At 39.8% G+C, this 10507-nt stretch overlaps 1 pseudogene across 1 annotated transcript in view; it reads right to left on the bottom strand.

Moving 5' to 3' along the window:
* Nucleotides 1-514: 514 nt before the first annotated feature.
* LOC104678647 overlaps nucleotides 515-10507 on the bottom strand; it is a 34967-nt pseudogene continuing 24974 nt past the window's right edge. Inside the window, exons 4-6 of the transcript XR_004056986.1 lie at nucleotides 3749-4957; nucleotides 1071-1147; nucleotides 515-733 (exon numbers count right to left, since the gene is read on the bottom strand). The product of XR_004056986.1 is annotated as an importin subunit alpha-3-like (transcript). The remainder of the gene's footprint in view (nucleotides 734-1070; nucleotides 1148-3748; nucleotides 4958-10507) is intronic.

Here is a 10507-nt window from a genome sequence, read left to right as displayed (position 1 = left end):
TGTCCATCACTGAGCCAGACATTCATTCAACATTGTCCATTCACACATTGCTTCATAGCAAGGCCTGGGCTCATTTTCCTTTGACTTATATGGGCAGCCTATTCTCTTTTATGCTTACAAGGTTGAAGATGACAGTACTACACTTTCCCCTCAACTGATATAAAGTAAGTCAATGTTCTTTCTCAGGCACTGATGATCTGTGACCTGTAGCCCTTTTTACTTTGAACAACCTAAATAAGCATTCATGTGAAGTTTCCATTACATTTTGCCACTCATTCTCACTTGCACCCATTCTCCATCTTGACCTCATTTGGGTATTTTCTGTGATTTCAAATGAAATCTTCACATTTTATTTCCCCATTTAATGCAGCAGCAGATCCCATGAGCCAAGATTGATGGATCAAACCTTTATATATATACACCCACATATATACACATATATATGTATATACGTATATACGTGTGTGTATATGTATCTCAGTGCTGCATTGTACCTAACTTCCACAACATCTTTCTAAAACTGGATCCCTTCTGTTGGTACACTGGCAGATGAATTGAAACCAAATGTTCCGCCCCGAATTGCCTCTGGAACAAGGCTAGGGTCTTCATCAATATCATCTGAAGAGAAGAACTGATCAGTGATCTCACAGGCCAATTTGTAGATGTCTTCATTTTCATGATTTTGAAGTTGTTTAATTTTCTCCAGCCCTCCATCTTCTTCTATAAGACTGCCCGGCTGGGCGTGGTGGCCCACGCCTGTAATCCTAGCACTTTGGGAGGCCAAGCTGGGCAGATCACGGGGTCAGAAAATCAAGACCATCCTGGCCAACATGGTGAAACCCCGTCTCTTCTAAAAATACAAAAATTAGCTGGGCATGGTGGCATGTGACTATAATCCCAGCTACTCAGGAGGCTGAGGCAGGAGAATTGCTTGAACCAGAGAGTCGGAGATTGCAGTGAGCTGAGATCGCATCACTGCACTCCGGCTTGGAGACAGAGTGAGATTCCATCTCAAATTAAATAAATAAATAAATAAATAAATAAATAAATAAATAAATAAATAATTAGTTTATGGTTTATGCCTTTTCTTTGGCCATTTTTAGTATATTACTTAGTTCATTGAGTACTACTTGCACAACTTGTGCATGTTGTTTTTTGACCTTTGAATTTTTTTTTTTTTAAATTGTACTTTAAGTTCTACGGTACAAGTACACAACATGCAGGTTTGATACATAGGTATACATGTGCCATGTTGGTTTGCTGCACCCATCAAATCGTCATTTACATTAGATATTTCTCCTAATGCTATCCTTCCCCCAGTCCCCAACCCCCTGACAGGCCCCAGTGTGTGATGTTCCCCGCCCTGTGTCCAAGTGTTCTCATTGTTCAGTTCCCACCTATGAGTGAGAACATGTGGTGTTTGGTTTTCTGTCTTTGTGATAGTTTGCTGAGGATGGTTTCCATCTTTGTGATAGTTTGCTGAGGATGGTTTCCAGCTTCATGACCTCATTCTTTTTTATAGCTGCATAGTATTCCATGGTGTATATGTGCCACATTTTCTTAATCCAGTCTATTATTGATGGGCATTTGGGTTGGTTCCAAGTCTTTGCTATTGTGAATAGTGCCGCAATAAACACACATGTGCATGTGTCTTTATAGTAGCATGATTTATAATCCTTTGGGTATATACCCAGTAATGGGATTTCTGGGTCAAATGGTATTTCTAGTTCTAGATCTTTGAGGAATCGCCACACTGTCTTCCACAATGACTGAACTAATTTACACTCCCACTAACAGTGTAAAAGTGTTCCTATTTCTCCACATCCTCTCCAGCACCTGTTGTTTCCTGACTTTTTAATAACTGGCATTCTAACTGGTGTGAGATGGTATCTCATTGTGGTTTTGATTTGCATTTCTCTGACGGCTAGTGATGATGAGCATTTTTTCTGGTCTGTTGGCTGCATAAATGTCTTCTTTTGAGAGGTGCCTGTTCATATCCTTTGTCCACTTTTTGATGAGGTTGTTTTTTTCTTGTAAATTTGTTTGAGTTCTTTGTAGGTTCTGGATATTAGCCCTTTGTCCGATGAGTAGGTTGCAAAAATTTTCTCCCATTCTGTAGGTTGCCTGTTCACTCTGATGGTAGTTTCTTTTGCTGTGCAGAAGCTCTTTAGTTTAATTAGATCCCATTTGTCAATTTTGGCTTTTGTTGCCATTGGTTTTGGTGTTTTAGTCATGAAGTCCTTGCCCATGCCTATGTCCTGAACGGTATTGCCTACGATTTCTTCTAGGGTTTTTGTGGTTTTAGGTCTAACATTTAAGTCTTTAATCCATCTTGAATTAATTTTTGGATAAGGTGTGACCTCTGAACTTTTCATTGGCCTCCTGTTCCCCAAAGGGTACCCTGCTTCTGCTGGCTTAATGTCTCAGAATTTTGGTGTCATTGTTTTCAGACACCACTTTGTCATCCACTATCTGGCGGGTGGTGGTCTTTTGGATGGTTTGCATGGAGTTATCACGAAGTTTGAAATCCTCACCATCTTCCAGCAGGCGGTGGTTGGTGGCGATCTCCAGCTTGACCTTGATGTTCAGCAGGGCCTCATACTCCTTGGCCTGGCCCTGTCCCTCTGCCTGGGTCTGTGCCAGCTCTGACTCCAGGTGCAGCAGGATCCCACTGAGTTGCTCCATCTGCAGGGTGTAGCGGGCCTCCATCTTCCTCAGGCTGTTCCCCAAGCTGGCCTTTAGATTTCTCATGCAGCCCAGGTTGATGAGACCGGGCTGTATGTCTCATCGACAAGGACTGGACTGTATGTCTCAGCTCCATGAGTGTCATCTCAGCAGCTCTAACCTCAGCAAACTGCGTGGTGACCACTGTGGTGCTCTCGTCAATCTGCTGAGACCAGTACTTGTCCAGCTTCTCTCGGTTCTTCTGAGCCAGCTTGTCATATTGGGCCCAGATGTCTGCCATAATCTTGGTGAGGTCCTGAGATTTGGGGGCATCTACCTCCACAGTCAACCTAGAGCTGGTAATCTGGGCTTGTAGGCTTTTTACTTCTTCTTCATGGTTCTTCTTCATGAAGAGCAGCTCCTCCTTGAGCCCTCGATCTCTGTCTCCAGCTGCAGCTGAGTAACATTGGTGTAATCAATGACCTTGTGGAGCTCATGGATGTCGCTCTCCACAGACTGGCACATGGTCAGCTCTGTCTCATACTTGACTATAAAGTCATCAGCAGCAAGATGGGCATTGTCAATCTATAGAACGATGTGGGCATTGTCCAAGTATTTGTGAAGATCTGAGCCCTCAGATCTTCCTCGATGGTCTTGAAGTAATGGCTCCAGTCTCTGACCTGGAGTCCCTTCTTCTCCAGGGGCTCCCGCATTTTGCTCTCCAGTTACCAATTCTTGATCTCCAGGTTCCTCACTCTGTCTATGTAGGAGGCCAGGAGGTCATTCAGGCTTTGCATGGTCACCTTCTCGTTCTGGATGCCTCCCATTCCTGTCAGACCCCCGGCCAACCCCGCAGACAGATCCCTGGACCCTATGCTGCCCTGGAAGCTGATGGAGTGGGATGGGGAGATCTGGGAACCAGAGCCCCTCGTGCGTGCATAGATACTGGCCATGCTGCTCACTGTCCAGGCATCCCAGGGACCGGTAGTTGGTGGAGAAGGTGGAGCAAGTGGTGAAGTTCATGCTCTCTGGGGAGGAGAGTGAGAGGACACGACTCAGGCTTTGCAGATGACCACTTTTGCATCTTTTACAGTCAACAAGTTGCAAAAAGGTGGGATAACATTTTGCTGGATAAGGTAAGCCACTTAATTTCCTTTCACTAATTTTTAAGTTACTTATGGCCCAAGTAGCTTCTTTCTGAATGCCTAAATCCCCTTATCCAAAAGGTGTATTATCACTGGTACAAGATTGGCATCAATTACTGCCTGTACCTGCTGCTGACTTCCTGCAGTGATTTTAGAGAGGAACCATACTGCTTCTTTATTAATTTTCTTGTTGGGATGTGTTAGGAGTGCTGGGAAGTGTGAAAGGGCATCACAGTTCAAAACTACTTGTATTTGCTTATCAGTTCCAGTAACAATGTTGCCCACAGCTCGAAGTGCAGCAGTCTAAACTTTAACTTCCTGGTGGCTGAGGAAGCCAAATGAGGAACGATTCCAGAGTCTGCTACCATCTGCATTTGTTAATTATCAGCATCAGTAAGGTAAGAGAGGATCAAGACTATATCTACCAATATATTTACGTCTGTGTGATGAACTAAAACACAAAGGGCTGGAAGAATCTCCTGAATGGTTGCCATTGGTGGTGGTGGGTCTTTGTGGCGACATAAGTTGACCATAACCCAAGTAACATTTCTTAAGAATGTTATAGGAATAGATGGACTTATGAAGGAAAGTAAAGGTTTCACAACTCCAGGACTTATGACATAATCTCTACACTGGGGCCCATCACCTATGATATTTCCCAATGCCCACACTGTTTGCTCACAGACATTCTGATGGGGTGAATGGAGAAGCCTCAGGAAAAGTGGCACAGCATTGGACTGAGCTACTGCTTGAGTTTGTTCAGAAGTTCCACATACAATGTTTGTCAAAGCCCATACAGCTTCAAACTGTGAAGAAGGATTGTCATCTCTTTCAAGACAATGGACTAAAATGGCCAATATTCCAGAATTTTTAAAGTCATCAACTGGTGGATTTCGATCACTGAATAAAAGCTTCCTGGCAGCTTGAACTGCACTTAATTGAATTCGTTGGTTATCACTTGAAGCATTTTGAACAATAGCTTCTAGAGAGTTATTTTGCACTCTATAATCACCATCTATATCAGAGTCTTCACAGATACCTTCATGTGGTACATTCCTTCTCTTTAAGAGAGGTTCATCTCTTTTATTCTTCCTTAATTTAACTATGAGCTCTGCGCGATCTGCACCAACTACTGTGCTGCACTGACACTTCCAGGAACCGGGCGCCACCTGAGCTGCTGTGTAAGCAGCACCACCGCTTCCTTCTTCCTCCGCCACTTCCTTCTTCCTCTGCCACTTCCTTCTTCCTCCATTGCGGCCTTCTCCTCTCCCCGCCTCTCTCTCCCACCCTCCCACCAGCTGAGATGGGGAGGCAGCCTCGATCTTGCCACATTTTCTTTATCCAGTCTATCATTGATGGGCATTTGTGTTGGTTCCAAGTCTTTGCTATTGTGAATAGTGCCGCACTAAACATACGTGTGCATGTATCTTTATAGTAGAATGATTTACAATCCTTTGGGTATATACCCAGTAATGGGATGGCTGGGTCAAATGGTATTTCTGGTTCTATATCCTTGAGGAATCACCACACTGTCTTCCACGATGGCTGAAGTAGTTTACACTCCCACCAGCAGTGTAGAAGCATTCCTATTTCTCCACATCCTCTCCAGGATCTGTTTCCTGACTTTTAAGTGATTGCCATTCTAACTGGCATGAGATGGTATCTCACTGTGGTTTTGATTTGCATTTCTCTAATGACTAGTGATGATTAGCTTTTTTTTCATATGTTTATTGGCCACATAAATGTCTTCTTTTGAGAAGTGTCTGTTCATAGCCTTCACCCACTTGATTCTATAGTTTTTAATCTCCCTCAGGTGTCCAGTATGGCTTGCGTTCAGTTTGAGAGGCAGAAGTCAGCACCTGAGGAGGCCTCTGGGCTAGCAGTGCTGGTTTTGCACTCAGGTAGTCCGGACATGATGAGTCTATTCCCCTGAGGCTTGCTACAGACTGATGTGTACATCACAGGTGAATTGGTTTGTTTTCAGTGAGAAATATCCCTGGGGGAGGCTGGACACCTGAAAGTTGGCAAATGCTTTCACTCCCCGAAAATTGCTTGGCAGGTATGGAAGCACAGACTCGAGATACAGAAACATAAAGAATTTTGTTTTGTTTGGAGGGCTTTTCTTTAGTCCTCAGACTTCCTTTTTTTTTTTTTATTTATTTAAATAATTCAGTTATTTTCCTCCTTAACAGGACTGAACAAACCTTGACAAATTCTTAACGTTTAATTAAAGAGTTAGCTCACATATGCTTTCTTCAGGGTACGCTGATGCCACTAACAAGATAAAAGATTTCGTTAACGTTTCATTAAGACTAAATTATTTTTTCCAGTGCTCTTCCTTTGGTTTTTGATGTGGAGATACAAGCCTTCTGCAGATTGCTGAGGTCATTTGCCATGTGTTGCTTTCAACCAGTTTAACTCTTGGAATTCAGGGATTTCTATCTCCCCATGTACTAACCATAGCCTGTCTTTGCAATATTAATTAAAGTGAATGATAGTATATTTTGTTTTGAAAATTTCACAACACAACCAGCAATAATAAGATACTAAAAACAGGCTAGAAAATATTTGCCTTAGAATAATTGTAAAATGATTTAAAAACTTTTTATTTGGGAACTCAAATGGTATATTGAAACCTGTTAGAAGATATAATGGAAACAATATTGCACTTGTAAGGGCAAAATAAGCAAAGTGTCAAAACGCAGTACATAAAAACTATAAAATATCCCGAAAAACACAAAAGTGGACTTGATCAAATGGGAATGCATATCAAGCTTTGGATAGAAAGACTAAACATCACAAAGTTGTCAATTGTAAGTTAATCTATAAATGTAATATTATTCCAATAAGAGTATCATCAGTTTCTGTAAAAAGGAACAAAGAAGGAAGAATATACAGGAAAACCCTGAAAAAGAACAATGAGAAGGATACATTCTTTCAGATATTGTTTAAAACGTAGTTAAAATATTCAAAACATATTATAAAGTTGCTATAATTAAAGTAGTGTAGTGTTTGCTCACAGAGAATGGGACAGAATATGGGTGTGGAGAATGTGATACAAGCAGCATCTGAGTTCAGTAGGAGAAAAGATAGAATTTTGTTTATTTTGTTAATTTGAAATAATTTCAAAGTTACCAGAAAAACTTGCAAGAATAGCATAAAGAACCCCCAAATAATCTTTGGCAAGATTTGCCAATTTTAAACATTTTGTCACATTTATTTTATCTCTCTGTCTCTTTCTCTCTCCACACACACACACACACACACACACACACACACACACACACACACACACACACATATTTTATGTAGTTTTGGAACCATTTGAGAATAGTTGTATACATCATGCCCCTTTACCTGTTGATATTTCAGTGTATATTTCCTAAGAGCAAGAATATTCTCATATATATTCACAGTGCAGCAAATTATCAGCTTTGGGACATTGGGACATTCAATATCGACATAGCACTTTAATATACAACCCATATACTAGTTCTGCCAATTCTCCCGACAGTGTCCTTTACAACATTTCCCCCTGCCCCCTCAAGTACAATATGGAAACTGGAGCCATATATTGCTTTCATTTGTCATATCTCTTTAGTTGCCTTTCTTTGTCTTTTTCCATTCCTATATTGCTATATTTTGGAAAATGCAGGCCAGATGGCACATCCAGACTATAGAATGTTATTCAACACCAAAAAATGAGCTATCAAGCCATGAAAAGACATGGGGGAAACTTAAAGGCATATTACTAAGGGAAAGAAGCCAATTTGAATAGGATACATACTGTATGATTCCAAGTATATGGCATTCTAGAAAAGCAAAACTATGGAGACAATAAAAAGATTAGTTGTTGCCATGGATTGGGATGGGGGAGGGATAAATAGAGCACACAGGATTTTTAGAGGAGTGGTAATGCTCTGAATGATACTGCAATGATGAATACATGTCATTATTCATTTGTTCAAGATCATGGAATATAAAACACTAATAAGGTTTGGCTCTGTGTCCACACCCAAATCTCATGTTGATTTGTAATCCCCATGTGTCAGGGGAGGGACCTAGTGGGAGGTAATTGGATCATGGTGGGACAAATTTCCCCCATGCTGTTATGGTGATAGTGATGAAGTTCTCTTGAGATCTCTGATGGTTTAAAAGTATGGCACATTCCCCCTTACTCTCTCTTTCTCTCTCTCCTGCTCCACCTTTGTAAACAGGTAGGTGCTTCCCTTTGCCTTCTGCCATGATTGTAAGTTTCCTGAGGCCTTCCAGTCATGGTTCCTGTTAAGCCTACAGAACTGTGAGTGAATTAAACCTCTTTTCTTTATAAATTACCTAGTCTTAGGTAGCTATTTATAGCAATGTGAGAATGGACTAATGCAAATGCCAAGAGTGAACTCTAATCTAAAAATATGGACTTTGGGTGGTAATGATGTGTCAATGTAGATTCATCTATTCTAACCATGTACCACTCTGAAGGGAGAGGGTCTGTTGATACTAGGGGAGGCTAGGCATGTGTGGGGGCACAGGGTATAAAGAAAATCTCTATACCTCTCTCTCAATTTTGCTGTGAACATAAAATAGCTCTTAAAAATAAAGTTTTTAATTTTTTAAAAATTTTTTTTATTTTGAGAGGGAGTCTCGCTCTGTTGCCCAGGCTGGAGTGCAGTGGCGCAATCTTGGCTCACTGCAAGCTCCGCCTCCCAGGTTCAGGCCATTCTCCTGCCTCAGCCTCCCGAGTAGCTGGGACTACAGGCACCCGCCACCTCACCCGGCTTACTTTTTTTTTTTTTTTTTTTTAGTAGAGACGGGGTTTCACCATGTTAGCCAGGATGGTCTCAACCTCCTGACCTCGTGATCTGCCTGCCTCAGCCTCCCAAAGTGCTGGGATTACAGGCATGAGCCACCGCGCCTGGCCAAAAATAAAGTTTTTTTAATGTAAAAATATACATGACAGTAATTTTAAAGAATGACCCTCAAGTTTTGGTTTCTATGATGTTTCCTCATGATTAGATTTAGTTTTTACTTTATTTTGGTGGGAGATGAAATCCAAAATAGACAAGTATTAGGATAACAGGGTAGCCATGTGGAAAAAGATACACATCAGGATAAATTCTAAAGGTATTTGAGATTTGCCATAAAAATGAACCTATACAATTATCAGATAAAAACATGGATGAATTTCTCTATAACTTAGGAATGAGAAAAAAATTTTATGTTGATTCAAAATATATAAGCAATATAAGTTGATAAACATGGAACAAAAAATTGTTTTTGTGCCCCTGCCCCCCAGATAAAGTAAAACGGCAAGCTGGCACAATATTTGCAACTTCTAGCACAGATAAAGGTTTAATATTCTATTATTTCAAGGGCTTCTAAATACAAAAAGAGACCAGCAATTATACAGAAAAACAAATGACATATTGATAACTCACAGCAATTTAAATAGCCTTTAGAAATGTGAAAAGATAGTCTTATTTATAATAAAAGAAATGTAAATTAAAACTATACTAAGATATAACCTCAGCTATCACGTTGGCAACAATTCAAAAGTTTTACTTTAAATTCTGTCAGTTTGTGGAGAAATAAGTACTCAGGCATTTTGAGTGGAAATGCAAACTATTGCAGACTTTTGACAATATCTAGCAAAATTATGTATGTACTTATTTTTTGGCCAAGCAATTTCACCTCTAGAAATCTATCCTGAAGACAAAAACGAGCTACCCAAATGTGGCACAAAACAATTTGTTAATGTAATGTTTGCAACCAAAAGGTTAGAAACAACCTGTGTCCATAACAGAGGACTGGTTGGATAAATTTTGAAGCAGTCACTCAGTGGAGTGCTATGTAGTTACACAAATAAATGAGGAGCGCTATACAACTAAAACAAGCTATAAAGTAAGTGAGTATGTTTATATACTTTCATGATCACTAGGATATATTGTTAATATATTTTTAAGTGAAAGAAGCAAAGATAAGAAAAGTGATCAAAGAAAGGAATATATATATACACACATATAGTCTAATATAAATTCGAATAATAGGATACTCAAAAATGAAAAAAGTCACTTAAATTATGTTTGAATCTGTAGATTTGACTGTGAAACTATGTATATATTTTATGTAGTTATGAAATAAAGTAAAATTTAAAAACAAATCTATAAAATAGCAAATAAAAAGTAAAACCAATGAATCCAATTGAGTATCAAGTTGATGACATCACCACATCAAGGTCTATTCCAAGAGACTTACAAACCCAATACTTTACAATATATCCCTAGTGGTATATACACTTAAGGACTATAAGGATCCATACAAAATCTAGGCTATGTTACTGTGTTCTTAATAATAGTATTGTTATTCTGAAACTCTTATGCATGTAGATTATAGAACAAAGAGAATAATTACGTAAATGTTTATGGTTAACTAGTATTTTTTAGCATAAGAGAAAAGAGATATAAATATAAAATCAAAGAAGTTAAGTAAAAACCCTATTATTGTACATTTAAATACAAAATATCAGTATTCAGCCTAGGAAACATTGTGGGACCCCCACCCTTATTTAAAAATTATTAGCCAGGTAGGGTGGTGCTGCTCTGGAGGCTGAGGCAAGAGGATCACTTGAGCCTGAGATGTTGAGGCTGCAGCGAGCCATGATAGCACCACTGCACTCCAACTTGGGTGACAGGGTGAGACCC

The sequence above is a fragment of the Rhinopithecus roxellana genome, chromosome 4 (genome assembly GCF_007565055.1).
Source record: "Rhinopithecus roxellana isolate Shanxi Qingling chromosome 4, ASM756505v1, whole genome shotgun sequence".
Lineage (NCBI taxonomy): Eukaryota > Metazoa > Chordata > Mammalia > Primates > Cercopithecidae > Rhinopithecus > Rhinopithecus roxellana.
Note: the sequence above shows the minus strand (reverse complement) of the source record. Positions and strands in the feature narration are given on the sequence as shown.